The sequence below is a fragment of the Watersipora subatra genome, chromosome 2 (genome assembly GCF_963576615.1).
Source record: "Watersipora subatra chromosome 2, tzWatSuba1.1, whole genome shotgun sequence".
NCBI lineage: Eukaryota > Metazoa > Bryozoa > Gymnolaemata > Cheilostomatida > Watersiporidae > Watersipora > Watersipora subatra.
Window position 1 is genome coordinate 36,994,611 of NC_088709.1, and position 16,131 is coordinate 37,010,741.

General features: G+C 37.1%; 1 long non-coding RNA gene across 1 annotated transcript; it reads left to right on the forward strand.

Annotated features, from left to right (window-relative positions):
- The first annotated feature begins 1,420 nt into the window (after positions 1 to 1,420).
- On the forward strand, positions 1,421 to 16,131 carry LOC137388758 (uncharacterized). The gene is made up of 4 exons (XR_010978021.1): positions 1,421 to 1,519; positions 13,170 to 13,356; positions 14,399 to 14,575; positions 16,033 to 16,131. It is a non-coding gene; the product is annotated as an uncharacterized lncRNA (long non-coding RNA).

Below are 16,131 nucleotides of genomic sequence, written 5' to 3' on the forward strand. Positions count from 1 at the left end.
ACTAGCTTTAAAATAATGTTTACATTACGAGCCTGCAGAAAGCATGTGCTCCTAAAGCCTGGTTCCCATATCGGCTGCGAGACTCCGGCGGTAATAATGTGCAGCAAATCGTTTGCGACGCTAGGCTCCGGTGGCTTCTGTTCACATAAAGCTGCATCGCTAATAACCGAATAAAGAATGTTCGCTCGCTATGCTGTTTCGATAATGCTGACCTTTACCTGTACAGTGCACTTTGAGAAGGTTTTGCCTGCGGCTCTCGCAAAATTTGAATAGCTCTAAACTCTTGCGTTGACTGCCGGCAACTACCGGCGGTACCCGGCGTGTAGGTTCACAATTCATCTCTGATAGCCTGCAGTGCTGTCGCCGGTGCTGTTGCCGGTGCTTTGCGGCATATATTGGAACCGAGCTTAATAGATATTGATATCCCACCAAATGTAGGGGTCAACATATTTATATTGGTTATAAGACCTATAAAAAATAATGCAGCATAAATGATTTGAACTCGTGATTGTCAGCCCGCAAGACCAACCCACCAATTACTGCGTAACCCAATTGCCTTCCATGTGTTAGAACTATTGTGCATATGCTTATTATCTGCCCTTTTATTTGACACTCCTGTCATGCTCTCAAACCAAACTAGACTGCCGAGGTACCACTAGCTTTTGTTATAATGAAAGTGTGTATGTCCATCTATCTGAAGTCACAGTTAGAAGTTGGGATAAAATATTGCTTCATACTGGATTCACACTTGTGACACTCGGTTTAGTAGTCAAACACTCTAACACCTGCACTAATCAAACAACCTGAGTACCTCATCACTCATCATCAACATCATCGCACACTCCAATGGAGACATCTACAAGATCAACAGGTCCACTGACTCTTTATTTTGACAGTCAAGGCTCCTAGCTGTATGAAGTGCAGGCCACAGGGCTGAGAAAAACATAAACTGAACATAATTGAAACTAAAATAAACTGACAGATTCAACAGTGATGTATGATTGGGTGCAAAATAATTTTGCATCACGTTGTTCTTCTAAAAGTACACGTAAAAGTATAGAGGCAATTTCATGGCAGGTCTAAACCTCATGGGCTTACACAGAGCAAAACCATTCATCCTGTCTACTGGTGTCAATACGCGACTGTTGGCATGTAATGCTTATCAATCAACATCTGCTGTTAGCCCTGTCACTATCTCGGTCTATGCATTTATCATGCCTTGCAATAAATAATTGTTTTGATAGACTTTAACGCATAGCGTAATATCCTTACACTCATGCAGGCAATCGTACATACATGTAGTTATTTTCACCGTAAACATAAGTAATCGTGGCAGCTTATAGGCTATTAGCCAATAACGTACGAATATCAATGATATATCGATATACGCACCGGCACCTTACGCCTAGAATAGCTTAATGCTAGGGTCACGGGCAATACATTAGTCACTGAAGCGCGCATTTCGTTTGCAATTGTTGTTTACAACCGAAAAGTCCCACCATAGTACAGGAAAAAGCAGGTAATCTGCGACTATGTATTTATTTCCATCACATTGACTGTAGAGTAACCATGTTTCTACAAAGCTCAAATAAAAAACACTTAGCCTACATCACTGATTTATGCAACTCTTGCTTAAAAACCCATGGGTGGATATGGAGAATTTACGTTATGTATAACTAAAAACTAACACAAATCCACACACGACATCAGTGTTGAATGTGCTTTGTCATTTTAATCTATTTTGACTATATTATTCAGTTTACACACTTTTGCTTAGCTTGTGGGAACTGAATTGATCATTACTGGTTCAAGTACTAGAGAAGGTTGTTGTATGGAAATACTGTGAAAACAAGATACCGATAGGGAATGTAGCCAGACCACAGGATAAGCATATATTACGTTCAAGCAGCAAGACGCCAAAGGACATTAAAAGATTCGATAATTAGAAAATGTCAATTGAAAATTATGAACTTCAGAATTGGAAGAAATCAATCATAGAAATTGCGTCAACACTAGATAGAGAACATGCCAAAGAGAAACCGAAGCAGTTAGACTTACCAACCACTATCATCAAAAGGCCACCATAAAAACATTAGAGACGAGTCAAATGAGTCACATATAGATCTGCCACTTCTGTCAAACATGACCTAGATACCAGGAGTAAGTCACGAGCTCCACCCTACATGTCAACATCACATGCACCAGCTGAAGACTTAGGCAAACAAGATATCTTCACACGCCTGACAGAAAGCATCGAACCTTAACACTCTACCTACACCCACAGGCTAACCATCCTACATGCCAGACATCTATAAAAGAGAACAGCTCCAATGACTCAGCACCTCCTCTATCCCCATCTCTATCTCCGGCTCTAGCTTGAGTTCTGGCTCTCTCTCTTCCCGAGGGCCCCATTGGACGCTTTCCCATCTGCCTGCTGAGGAGCCTTTCTCTTTTCTCTACCAATGGAGCCTCCTTCTCCTCCACCAGCTGAGCCTCCTCTACGCCACTATCTCAACTGTCGACACTCTCTACCTATGACCTCTCACGACTCTCGTTTGACTATCGAAACTCGCAGCCGCATGGACCGAGCCAAGCAAACACAGACGACCGTTCGAGTAAGGATGTAATTTTTATTAGCTCTTCTAATTGTTTTGTCATTAATGTTATTGTTTTAGAATTTTGTTAGTTGTGTATTTTAATTGTTTGACTTATAGAATAAAGAAGTAACTTGTACTGGTAAATATCAGCATTACTTACGATAGCTTAACACCTTCACTATACCTGAACCAGTAATAATCAAATTAGCACCCACAAGCTAAGTAAAAGTGCACAAACTAAACATAGTCAAAATAGAATAATATGACAAGCAAATTCAACACTGATGTTGTGTGTAGATTCAGATTAGTTATGCATAACATAATTTCTCCACAACCACACATAAAAAGGTGTTAAGCTATTGTAAGTGCCAAGTTATGGCTAGATTAATTGGTTCAAAGTGTATGATTATATTTTATAGGCCTAGTATAAAAACAATGGCTGCTGGAAAAATACGTTTTTCGACCGAAAATCCTCGAAACTAAACGAAATAACATAACATCACTCTTTCTTTAAACAAAAAAGAAATCAAGCAGAAAAGCTAAGCAAGTATGAGTATTAAACATATGAAACCTACGTAGCAAAAAATTAAAGCCAGACATGACTATTTATATAACACTCAATAAACTAACCAAGTTGGGGGTACGAAAAACTATATGAGTACTAGTAGGTACTAGTAGTACTAAATGATTACTAGTACTAAACAGAAACAACGACGAAATAACTAAAAGGATGATTATTGAAACTACCAGTTAGAAATCAAACTAAAACCTTTTGACAGGTTTATGTTTGGAAGAATTTAGTCTTTAAACCTAAGCAGCTTTCCCACAATTTTGCCTGACCTAGTTAATGGCACTCATAAATTTGACTCTTAAAACTTTTCAAAGTCTGCACCTAGCGTTGCTTTGCTGGTAGAGGAATTGCCCATAGCTATGTCTCTGTAGGAGAGAGTCGTGTTGGATTTTGAAACAACTTTGGGAGTTGAATGGCATGATTACTTACCACGATCTGGTTTATGGCTTTGCGCTACTTCGCTTTCTCAACTTTGCTCTACTAACCCTTCAGTTTGCCATCTTGTTGCATTTTCATCTTTTCTGTTTCGTTTATAAGTTCGGTATGTATGTCTTTCTGATCATATGCTCTAGGGCACGGACATCATCGCTTTATTGGGATCTCATCATAAAGGCTTTTGCTTTGTGAGGATTGTGCAGGGGATAGCAAATCTGTATCAATGGGTGTGTTTTGCAGCATCTGTAGGACATGCAAAATGCATTGTCCATCTTCTGCAGCTTTAATCATTGTTTTCTTCACTGTCTGTATGGCTCCCTCAACCAGTTCATTCAACCTTGAATAACCTAGGGCAAGAAAGTTTTGTGAGTGATGTCTATGTGCTTCATGAAAGTTTTGAATTCAGTTGAGTTGTACTGAAGGCCATTATCTGACTGAATTACGCCAACTCGGCCAAAATCTGCTAAATTTTTAGTAAATTCAGTAATTATTGTCTTCGTGCTCAAGTCTTCTGGTTTTGACACATTGACCCATTTCAAATAGTAGTCTATATTTAGTAGACAGTGAGTGACTTGTGAGTGAAATATGTCACTGCCTATTATCTGCCAGGGATGATCAGGTATTTCGCTGGAAGTCAAAGGAGCATGGCATTGTGCTGTATCATGTTGCTTGCAAACTAAGCATGAGCTGATGCAGGCTTCAATTTGCATGTTTATGCCAGGCCGAAACAATGCAGGTATTGCGTGTTGCTTGGTTTTTGTGATGCCTTGGAGACTTTGATGTCGCTGACTGATTATTTCAGCTTGTTTGACCTAAAGCACTATTAATCTTTTACCCAAGAACAACAGTTTATTAAACTCAGATATATTAACCTTATGTTGCCAGTCTGGCTTGACTGACTGACCAACCCATGAAACATTTGTGAGCTCTTCCGTAAGCTTGGATAAATAAACTCTGAATCATCAAGTATTGACACAAATAATTTGCACTTCCAACTTCAACTGAGCATATTTGACATTGAGTCTTCACCTGCGAAAGAACAATGTATGACAATTCCTGAGTCTTTAACAACCTTCCTGCGAAATTTCAAAAAGATGTACTCATTAGCATCAACTGATGTACTTAATAACTTACCTGGTCCAATTAAGTATTTCTTTTTTGGTCTCATCATGTGCTATACACTATAACCCAAACAACATTCAGAGTATAGCCTAAGCACCTCGTCGCACATCATGAACATTGCTTATTCCAATGGAGACATCTATAAAACCAACAGGTCCGCTGACTCTTTTTTTGACAGTTAAGGCTCCTAGCTGTAAGAGACTGAAGTACAGGGCAGAAAAACATATAAACTTAATATAATTGAAGCTAAAATAAATTGACAGATGTTATTTGTTGCTGATCTGGTGTATGCTGACTGCTACAATGTTTCAACAGTCCTAATTCTGGCTGCCTCCTGTTATATTGTTGATATCCCTCTCCTTGTGCTTGACACTCTGTAGAGTTGCTGACTTCGTTGAATACTTGTTAGTATTTGTTGTAGCCAGTTACTCTCTTTTATATTAAGTGGTGTTGATAACTAATATCCATTATTTAGTTGGAATTTTATGTTTTCATTCCTAAGCTCTTCATTACAATGGCCAGATAATTCCCAATCCAATTGATGTCCCATACATTCACATCGCATCAGCTGTGATGGTTGGACAAATCCCATACTTGATATTTCCGGCAGCATAGCAATTGCTCTAGGTTTTCATATTTGCTGATTGGTCAAATATCGTTTTAAACCCTGACACATATTAGCCGTCAGGTGAAGCCAGACCCTAGCTTAAATATTCATGCCGAATCCGTCCTAATAATCTGCCATTTATTGGTTGCTTTGTGCGTAGCCCTCGGTCTTTATCAGTTTTTCCCAGCAGTGATCCTCATCTCAGTTCAATAACATTGGTTACACGCCTCTGTGTCATGTTTTTGGTTTTTCCGCTGAGTACATTTTGTGTGGCGGTCTCTTAATGCAGTGTCTCGTCGCGGCTAGTTAGTAGCTAGTCTTATTGTGCGACAGTTATTGGATGGCTTTCCATCGTTTGGCAAATTTGTCCCAGTTTGAGGAATGTCAATTATCCCTCTATCAGTTGTGATCTAGTCACCCCGGGGTTCATAATCATATTTTCGTAGGTTTCTATAGTTATATACTCGTGCAATGGTCACCATGGTGCTGGAGTTGAATCATTTCATCTTAACAGTATTTAGCTGGATTGCATACTGGCTTGTTTGTCCTTTCATGTAAGTTGCCTATAATCATTCGGAATCCGTATATTCATAGTCACTTTTAAATATCTAGCCTTGTATATGCCATAGCATCAAGCTGTAAAGTACATGTATATATGTATATGTAAAGTTATTAGAAGGTCATTCGGGAAATATATTGTGGTTGCTGTATCATTGCGATAGTCAACCATATTGAATATAATTATATATATATATATATTTGCTTATTAATTCATGTAAGTTGCTTATAATTATTCGGAATCCGTATATTCATAGTCGTTTATCTAGCTGTATATATGCCATAAGATCAAGCTGTAAAGTACATGTATATATGTATATGTAAATTTACATAATTTACATTAAGTTATTAGAAGGTCATTCAGGAAATATATTGTGGTTGCTGTATCATTGCGATAGTCAACTGTATTGAGTATAATTATTTATATATTTGCTTATTATTTCATGTAAGTTGCTTATAATTATTAAGGATCCAAACATTCTTTTTGTAGGTTTTATGTTATTAAGTTTTTTGATTGTTTTATGTTTTGATATATATATTCATGTTAAGCTGGGCGCTGTAAGCTATTTTTATTCGTACTCTCTCTCATCATCATAAATATAATTTGTCATCCGCTTTTGTTGTACGATCTCGTAGCTCATATCTTCTATTCACTCTATATAGTGGTCATTCTCTCACATTCCAGAATCAGTGTTTTCCTCTATATCTGGTATCTCCTTTGCGTTAGTTCTGTACGATGTACGAGGGTGAAAAATTTTCATGTACAAGTTTTAATCGCTTTACTGAAACTCAGCTTGGTTTTGCAAAGGGCTTGATACACGGTACTATGTTTGCTGTGACATCTGTTCGATACAAAGTATGAAACAGGCTCAGGTACTGACTTGAAAGGGCTCGGCTACAATTTTTGCCAATCTCAAGTCTGAATAGGTAGCATCTACCTCCTATTTTGAAAGATATGTCTGTTGCTTGTTGATTGTAATAGTCTACATGTTTTAGTTTGAGAAATTCTTATATTTCTTGCATTCAACAGCCATATAAAAAATATACGCACAAACCACGTGTAAGTTGGTGAAGTCAAGCTACTAGCAGTTTTACACAGAGTATGAATGACAGCCAAAGACACTGAAATATTTAAAAACATTTTTTCCTAGGTGTTATTGACCTCTGACAATCTTTCTTCAGTGTTTCTACCTTGACTTTCTAAAGTCTGAGTGTCTTCTCACTAAATTATTACACAGACTGTTACTTCTATCTCTACAGGATGGTGCTGCCTCGATGTAGAAACAGCGCTAATTTTTTAATTTTCCGATTCGTGAGAGTTTAATCTTCCCCCATCATGACACTCTCTCATACGGTTGAGCTCGGCGACAAAGAAATCATCAAGATAATAGAGGAGTACCTAGCAAATAAACAGGTTGATATTGCCCTCATATGCTTGGAGAGAGAGAGAGTCGGGAATCATTAATGGTATGTCCTGAATATGGTTCTGGTTGAAAGGGATACCTCGTTGTCATAAACCATGTCTAAAACCATTCATAGGCTTGTCTCTCCGTCAGACCTTCCACCAACAAGTTTGCTGAAAACTAAGTTAAAATTCAAGTAATAGTATTCTTTTCTGACCTTCGCGCTATTACAGTGTGGTAATTATATAATAATTGTATGATATTTACATAGTATTATATAATAATTGTATGATAATGACATAATATTATATAATAATTGTATGATAATCGCATAGTATTATATAATAATTATATGATAATTACATAATATTATATAATAATTGTACGATAATTACATTATTTTGTAATAGTCGTATGATAATTGAGTAATATTATGTAATAATTGTATAATAATGTAACTATTATATAATAATTGTATGATAATTGAATAATATTATATAATAGTTGTATGATAATTGAATAATATTATATAATAGTTGTATGATAATTACACAATATTATATAATATATAAATAATATTGTACAATAATTGTATGATAATTACACAATATTATATAATACTTGTATGATAATTACATAATATTGTATAATAATTGTATGCCGTATAATCTTAATGCGGTATGATCAAAGCCCTGTCTGGCTGTCTGAAGAGACAGGTAGATTATGAAAAAAGGATTTCACCAGGTGGGATTTGAACTCGCCACATTTAGCTCAGTAGACAGACACTCCAACATCTACACCATTTGACCGTTTTGGCTTATTACACAATAACTAGTACAGTTTTTGGTCTTGTGCACCGTGAGATAACGTAATCACTCATCACTATCGTTTTGTAGGGAAAGACGGGGCACAGTAAGCCAATTTTGGTTTGTTTCTCAAATAAAATATAAGTGACTGCTTGAATTGAGCTTAAACTTGGTCTATAAAAATTTAACATGTTGTTATTGTATTTGAATGGTAATGATTCACTTTGGATCAATCGCGAGATTTTATTGTTTTTGCAACATTTTACACCTGGCTCACTTTGCTCCACTACCGAGGCAAGGTGAGCCACCCAATGGGGCAAAGTGAGCCATAGCAATAAATATGTGATTTGATTGCACATAATATATATTTGATATCTTTTAACTGTTTTAAAACATTGAGTGTGACAATTGTCTAACTAAATTTGACTTATGACTAAGACAGAACATGGTAAACTAATTATACATAGTTGATAACATAAAATGTGGGAGCAAGTCGTATGAGCATTATCGTGAAATAATGTAGTAAAAAGTGTGTCGCCTACAGTCTCTATCAGCAGTGTTATTGAGAATAGTTTATCTTACAGTGTAAGCAGATAAATCTACTCTGAATGTAGTTCGATTTCTAACCCTCAGAGTCCCACCAGTGTTTACTGGCTGCCCTAAAAATATAACTATAGATTCAAAGTCAACATCATACACGTCTTCCTCCTCTGGATAAACAAAGCAGTTTCCAGCTTTTCTTATGAAACTGATGGTAACTGAGTTTTCATTACATTTCATGACTCTTCCTGCATAATAAACATTAAAGATTGACTTGCAACAAAATTCACATTACAGTTATTTGCTATCAAAACATTCACCATGTCTTACTCTGCTGTGTTGTAGTTCCAAAATAGGTGGAAATGGATTTACAAACTCTTAAAAGCTCAAAAACGAACAGTTAATCGCGGTCATTACGAGACCGCCATAAATTAGAATCTCTTTCCAAAACGGCTCAAATGGGACGTAGTTGTACCAGATGGCTTCTGTTTACACTTTCACGCAACCTCATTCGTCGAAATATTTTCACAAATATACTTCATGCATTCAATGAAACCATGTCTATTGTCCTCACATGTCTATTTCATCGTCATTGTAATGCTGTCACTTTCAGCACTGATAACTTATAACCTACCGTGAGAATTTATTTAATTTTTTAACCTTAGCTCGAAGGAGTACATATCATTGTCTGGTAAACATGACGAGCCTGTTGGTCACCTGTGATAATCAAAATATGTTGCAAAAATTATTCACGAAGTATGGGTCACATGATCAGATTACGACTAGATGATTAGTTCAAGTCGAAACAAAACTGTAAAGTAGCGATCATCTATATTTGATACGGTCTTTTGATACCAAATAACTGTAATGTGAATTTTGTTGCAAGTCAACCTTAGCCAATTCCGTACCAAACTAAAACATGATTATTGATGTTAATATTGTCCCTAGTAGGAGGTACATCTTTACTTTCATCTTTATCTGGACTTTCTTCATCAGAACACAATAATTATTAGCCTAACTCTTCTTCCTCTGATGAAGAATCTGTTTGCTCTTTTTTCTTAGTTTTTCTTGTCTTGTTCTTAGTCACAGTTACTTTGGATGTTTTTAGCGTAGATCTAATCCAAGTAGACACATGTTGCTACACTTTAAACACCGGCTCACCTGCTTTCTTGTTTCTTGACCAGCTTGGTGGAATACTCAAGTCATTAGCCATGCTGTATTTGTAAGCTAGTTCACATACTTTTTCAGTAGATAAACCTTAAAATCTGTTGTCTAGATTTTTTAAATGGCTAGCCAACTCTTCTTACTTCTCATGCAACACCTGAGATCTACGAGATCTCTCATTCCTGCGCGAAGAGACGGTCACTTAGACGATGTTGTACAATAATGCAGTAACTTAAACAACTTTTTAGTTAAATGTAAGATTAGCTTGGTTAGATGCCAAGCTCATAGAACATGGTCACACATTATTTAAATTATATCTATAAATTAAACAGGGTACATAGAACACTTGGGCACCTGCTTGTCCTGTCATGTGGAAAAAATACTTTTTCTGGAATATCCTTGATGTGCACCAAGCGATTAGCTAGCCTTGGATGAGAAAAGAAAATGTGGTGCATTCTTCTCTTGAGGTTGAAAGGTAGTTTTGTCAACCCAGTTTATCGTACATCACAGTGTGAGAAGGAAATTTATCACAAACTCTCTTGTACACCAGAGTACAGGGTTACGATGCATTAGAACGGAACTGCGTCAACGAAGTGCAGTACGCAATAATTTTGCAATACATTACAACTTTCTAATTCACAGTAGACATCCACTGCTACTGTGCTCCTGTTTCACATTGCCCATTGCTATATATTGGGCATTCACTTTTATGAAGCATTACCTGACAGGCACCACTTCACGCACGCATGCTCTGAATGCACATTCTTCATAACATGAAACTGCTTGTGTACTGCAACTGCTGATTAGTATGAAGTTGATACTGTGGACCAGCTGACAATCCTGACTTTCCAAGCCTCTATACTGCATTGTGTACCATTTTTCACATACTGTGTTTAGCCAGTTCATGTAGGATACTCCTACTCTCACATCCTTTCATAATAGGAAGTCAGTCTGGCATTATCACAATTCTGATCGATGCAATTGAGGTTTTTGTGTTGTATTCTCTATAACATAATATGTTAAAAACGAAATAGATTTTTGCATTTCAACCATATAGCTAATTGTGATCAATTTGTTTGCCCACTCGTACTCAACTTTGACAGCATTCACATCTCGCCATCGTGCTGTGGTTGTGTCAAAGTCAACTTAATATTTGATTTTGTGATGAGTTTTCACAAAAATTGTGCTTAGGATGTATGTATGGTGTACTACTAACATTCCTACTACACCTTGCACTGCGAAATACACATTAGCAACACTCTCATAACATCTAGCACTGCACATTGTGCGGAAGGCAACCTAGCCACTGTATCAATACCACTTATCCCACGACCAACCACGAGCGAAGCGATTGTTTGAGAGCTTTATGATAAATGCGTATGTGCACACAACTCACGAAAATTATTTATGAACAGCCGTCGCAAACCTTTGTACCGAAATCTCATCAACAAATTTAACCATTTTTCAATGGAGTCGTTTAAGTATAATAACGATACAAAACACATATAAACCTTTTTAAATATATTGCCAAGTCTTTGAAATTTGTAGACAATATCCTACAACTAACCCATCTGATCGGATTATACATAAATGGACAGATTAATTTAGCCTAAAATCGTCATTAAAACTTTGACAGGCTTTTTTTCATCAAAGTTAAGACCGGACAACGAAACGCCGACAAGGCCGCGCGATAGAGAGTAGAACTATTAAGTCGTGTGCATTTTACGAGAAAAACGTGCACATTTCACCAGTCTATGGCATTGTCCAATTGCTGAAGGTTTCTGTAACTAACGTAGAAGTACTGAAAAGTAATAGTTTTTTTGCCGATTTCAAAGTAACCGACATTTTGGACACTTATAATGATTACTTTGGTATTCCAACTGATGTTCGAAGCAGTGAAAGTAAATGAAATGACAATGATATTTCTCTAACGATTCTTATAAGATTATTACAATATTTAATTATAAAAATAATTATTCGATTTTAAAAGATTTAATTATAAGAATAATCATTCGAATTTACAAGATCGAAGTATATAGTGACCGATGTTGGGCAGTATGTTACTGTTATTATTTTTTCTAAATAATTTTGTTAAATAGATATTCTAAAAATCTAAATAAATATCACAACTTCTTGATATTGGTTGCTATGACGTTTTGAAATGTAAACGAAATCGTGCATTGGTTTTCTATTATTACTGTATTACTATATTAATAATATTGGTTATTCTAATAATATCAGTGCATTTTACTTCTAATATTGCATTTCTCCTATTGCAGAGGAGAGAGATATATAATATTTTCCTTTTATTGTTGTTGTCTGTTGTACATAATAATGCCCAGTACATTACAGCTACCATTGCAGTTACCTATAATTGCACTGCAGTGCCATTTGATTGCCAATATTGCATTTCTCAACCATCAGTACCCTTTCTTTTTTCCAATATCATTTTGGTCGTGGGCTGTATGACAGGGAATTTCTAATTATGAAATTCATGTTGAACTTTCATGCGCATACTAGTAGACGTACCACTAGTAAGTTGATTTGTGGGAAAGAAAAGTTGTAACAATACTTCAGTTTATTTAGTTTTTAAGAAATTATCAGAACAAGTTAACCTTTTATGTCCTATGTTTGACTATGTTAGTGTAAATCTTTCGCATAACTAAGGAGGTTGTTTTTATTCTTACTGATTTTTCATACATCGTCTAGGTGACCATCTCTTTGAACAGGAATGAGATGTCTCATTCACGATTCTTCTGTGTTTTCATGCTTTGAATGGGTTAGGAATTGCCCTACCATTTCATCAATTCGGAGTTGCACTATTTAGATCATTCCAAGATGAGCGATGTATTCCTCAAAATAAAACTTGTTAGAGTTTTTCTAACTTTTTTCATATCAGGGTCACTTTTCAATTCATGAGTAGCCAATCGCCAGATCAAAATAAGAAATTATTTCATCATCTTCATATGAGCAACCCATCATTCGCATGTAAATATTAATATGAAAGTAACAGGTCCAGATGAAATGGTATGGAGAAGCAGTAGAATGTTTTTGTAGCCGATACCCGCATGGCTGTGTGAAGTACGCTGAAATATTTTTTACCTCTACTGGGGAGAGCTTAGCTGAGTATTATCAAATCCGATCCATCAGCAGTCAGCCTTTCTGTGATACTGAATAGTACTCCCACCTTCAAGAGACAAATACCCTCACATAAATTTATCGAAGCGAAATGGTCTGGAATAGGTTTGGATTCGTCTGTTCTTGTGATTTGGAGTGGAAGCAACTCCAAATCTATTCAAATCATGGAAACGCTCTGATTCTCAGGTGCTTTGATTCTGCTCTCATATTAATTTGTGATATTTGTAGGTGTTTTCTCAAAAGATGGACTTTTTCTCCGGCAGCTGATTCTTGATGGTCACTGGGATGATGTGCTTGAGTTCCTTCTGCCGCTCCATGGGGTGGAGGGCTTTGACAAAAACGCTGCCTTTACCTCATTTACAAGCATAAATTCCTGGAACTCCTTTGCATAAAGTTGGATCCTGGACCGTTACAGGTAAGTTGTCCTGACAGGTAATTACATGTGATAGTATCTGACAGGTCATTACATTTGAGAGTGTCTGACAAGTCTTTACAGGGTAGTGTGTCTGACAGGCTATTACATGTGAGAGTGTCTGACAGGCCATTACATGTGAGAGTATCTGACAGGCCATTACATGTGAGAGTGTCTGACAGGCCATTACATGTGAGAGTATCTGACAGGCCATTACATGTGAGTGTGTCTGACAGGCCATTACATGTGAGTGTGTCTGACAGGCCATTACATGTGAGAGTGTCTGACAGGCCATTACATGTGAGTGTGTCTGACAGGCCATTACATGTGAGAGTGTCTGACAGGCCATTACATGTGAGTGTGTCTGACAGGCCATTACATGTGAGTGTGTCTGACAGGCCATTACATGTGAGTGTATCTGACAGGCCATTACATGTGAGTGTGTCTGACAGGCCATTACATGTGAGTGTGCCTGACAGGCCTTTACATGTGAGTGTGCCTGACAGGCCATTACATGTGAGTGTATCTGACAGGCCATTACATGTGAGTGTGTCTGACAGGCCATTACATGTGAGAGTGTCTGACAGGCCATTTCACGTGGGAGTGTCTGACAGGCCATTACACGTGAGTTTGTCTGACAGGCCATTACATGTGAGTGTGTCTGACAGGCCATTACATGTGAGGGTGTCTGACAGGCCATTACATGTGGGAGTGTCTGACAGGCCAATACATGTGAGTTTGTCTGACACTCACATTACATGTGAGTGTGTTTGACAGGCCATTACATGTGAGAATACATATAATTATAGTTACAACTACACGTGCCATGAAGTTGTCACTCATTGACTCACTGTTTTCTTGAAAAAAACACTTTTAGTTCTGATGCTACTTTGTTTGGATGTTTAGTTTCTTCAGTTTTTGTATTTTCGATTAAACACAGTCTGTTTCTGACATCTGTGATTGGCTAATGTCTTCCTTGGCTGTCATTCCATCATCATCCCTGTGGTTGGCTAGCAATCATTATTTTTTCATTTTGTTCATACAGAACCATGACTCCACATTGGACGAGGTCGTCAGCTGCCTCACTGAGTTAGAGCATCTTTGTTCTGATAGTAAGGAGTATGACAACTTGTGCTTTCTATTGACTCTTCCCTCCATTTCCTCTGATCAGGCCTACAAGAATTGGAACCCTTCCAGCGCCCGTATCAACTGCTTTAACGAGGTCGGCTCTCCATGTTGTTTTATTGCATGGGGTTACTTAGTCAGTGGGGTTATTATCTACACTCCTTGCTTTGTACAGTTACATGCTCTCCATGTTCCTATTGCATGGGGTTACTTAGTCAGTGGGGTTATCATCTACACTCCTTGCTTTGTACAGTTACATGATCTCCATGTTCTTATTGCATGAGGTTACTTAGTCAGTAGGGTTATCATCTTCACTCCTTGCTTTGTACAGTTAGATGCTTTCCATGTTCTTATTGCATGGGGTTACTTAGTCAGTGGGGTTATCATCTACACTCCTTGCTCTGTACAGTTACATGCTCTCCATGTTCTTATTGCATGGGGTTACTTAGTCAGTGGGGTTACCATCTACACTCCTTGCTTTGCACAATTACATGCTCTCCATGTTCTTATTGCATGGGGTTACTTAGTCAGTGGGGTTATCATCTACACTCCTTGCTTTGTACAATTACATGCTCTCCATGTTCTTATTGCATGGGGTTACTTAGTCAGTAGGGTTATCATGTACACTCCTTGCTTTGTACAGTTACATGCTCTCCATGTTCTTATTGCATGGGGTTACTTAGTCAGTTGGGTTATCATTTACACTCCTTGCTTTGCACAATTACACTTCAGTACTAACATTTGTAACTATACAGTAATCCATCACTACTTCCTGGCTCACCATTCACGGATTCAGTACTTCACAGTAGAAAATTTTTGTTAAAATCGAGAGAAAATTAATTAAAAACCATTTAAAAAGTAAAATACATAAGACACATCAATCTCATGAATTATAAACATGTGACTTCCTTCTCACAACGAACCGAGTTAACACAAGTATGAATATTCAGGTCAGATGAAGTCCAAACTACGTTCATACTATGTAAGTGTATTCTGTGGTTTTAAATACTGGGACTGGGGTTGAAATATAAACTGTAGGTCAATCAATATAACTTCAAATTACTTATTATATAAGAAATCAATACAATATGTTTAGAAAGCAGTGTAAGTGTTTTGGTGTTAAAATTTTGGTTCTTACATATACTTTAAAACATAAGCTTTTATTTAGCAAATTTTCACTTATCACTGGGACGCCGGTTCCCCTTGACAACCTTATATCAACTGTACTTGAATATTCCATGTACACAGTTAGTATAGATAGCATGAGTTCCATTAACTTTGGCTGTGCTAAATGATAGATACAACCTTTGGCCTTAGTGAAGTTTTGATCACACATAGCCTAATGATACAATTGAACAACATTTTTACCATGAGGGTAAATTTATCAAAACCATTGCTTGGCGAGGAGGTTTTTAGCCCTACCAGCAATAACTACAACCTGTACAGTATATTGAGCAAAAATTACAAATCATGGATGTAGGGAATGTTTAAACACGATGTTTGAGAAGGTTTTATGTTCTTATTTTGCTGTCAATATTGTCTCTGTTCTTTCAGCTATACCCACTGGTCAGCAGGTTCATCGGGCTTGAAAAGGCAGCACCGAGCAATTCATCAGCTAAACACGACAGACTAGTTAACCTGCTTGCTAAAGGT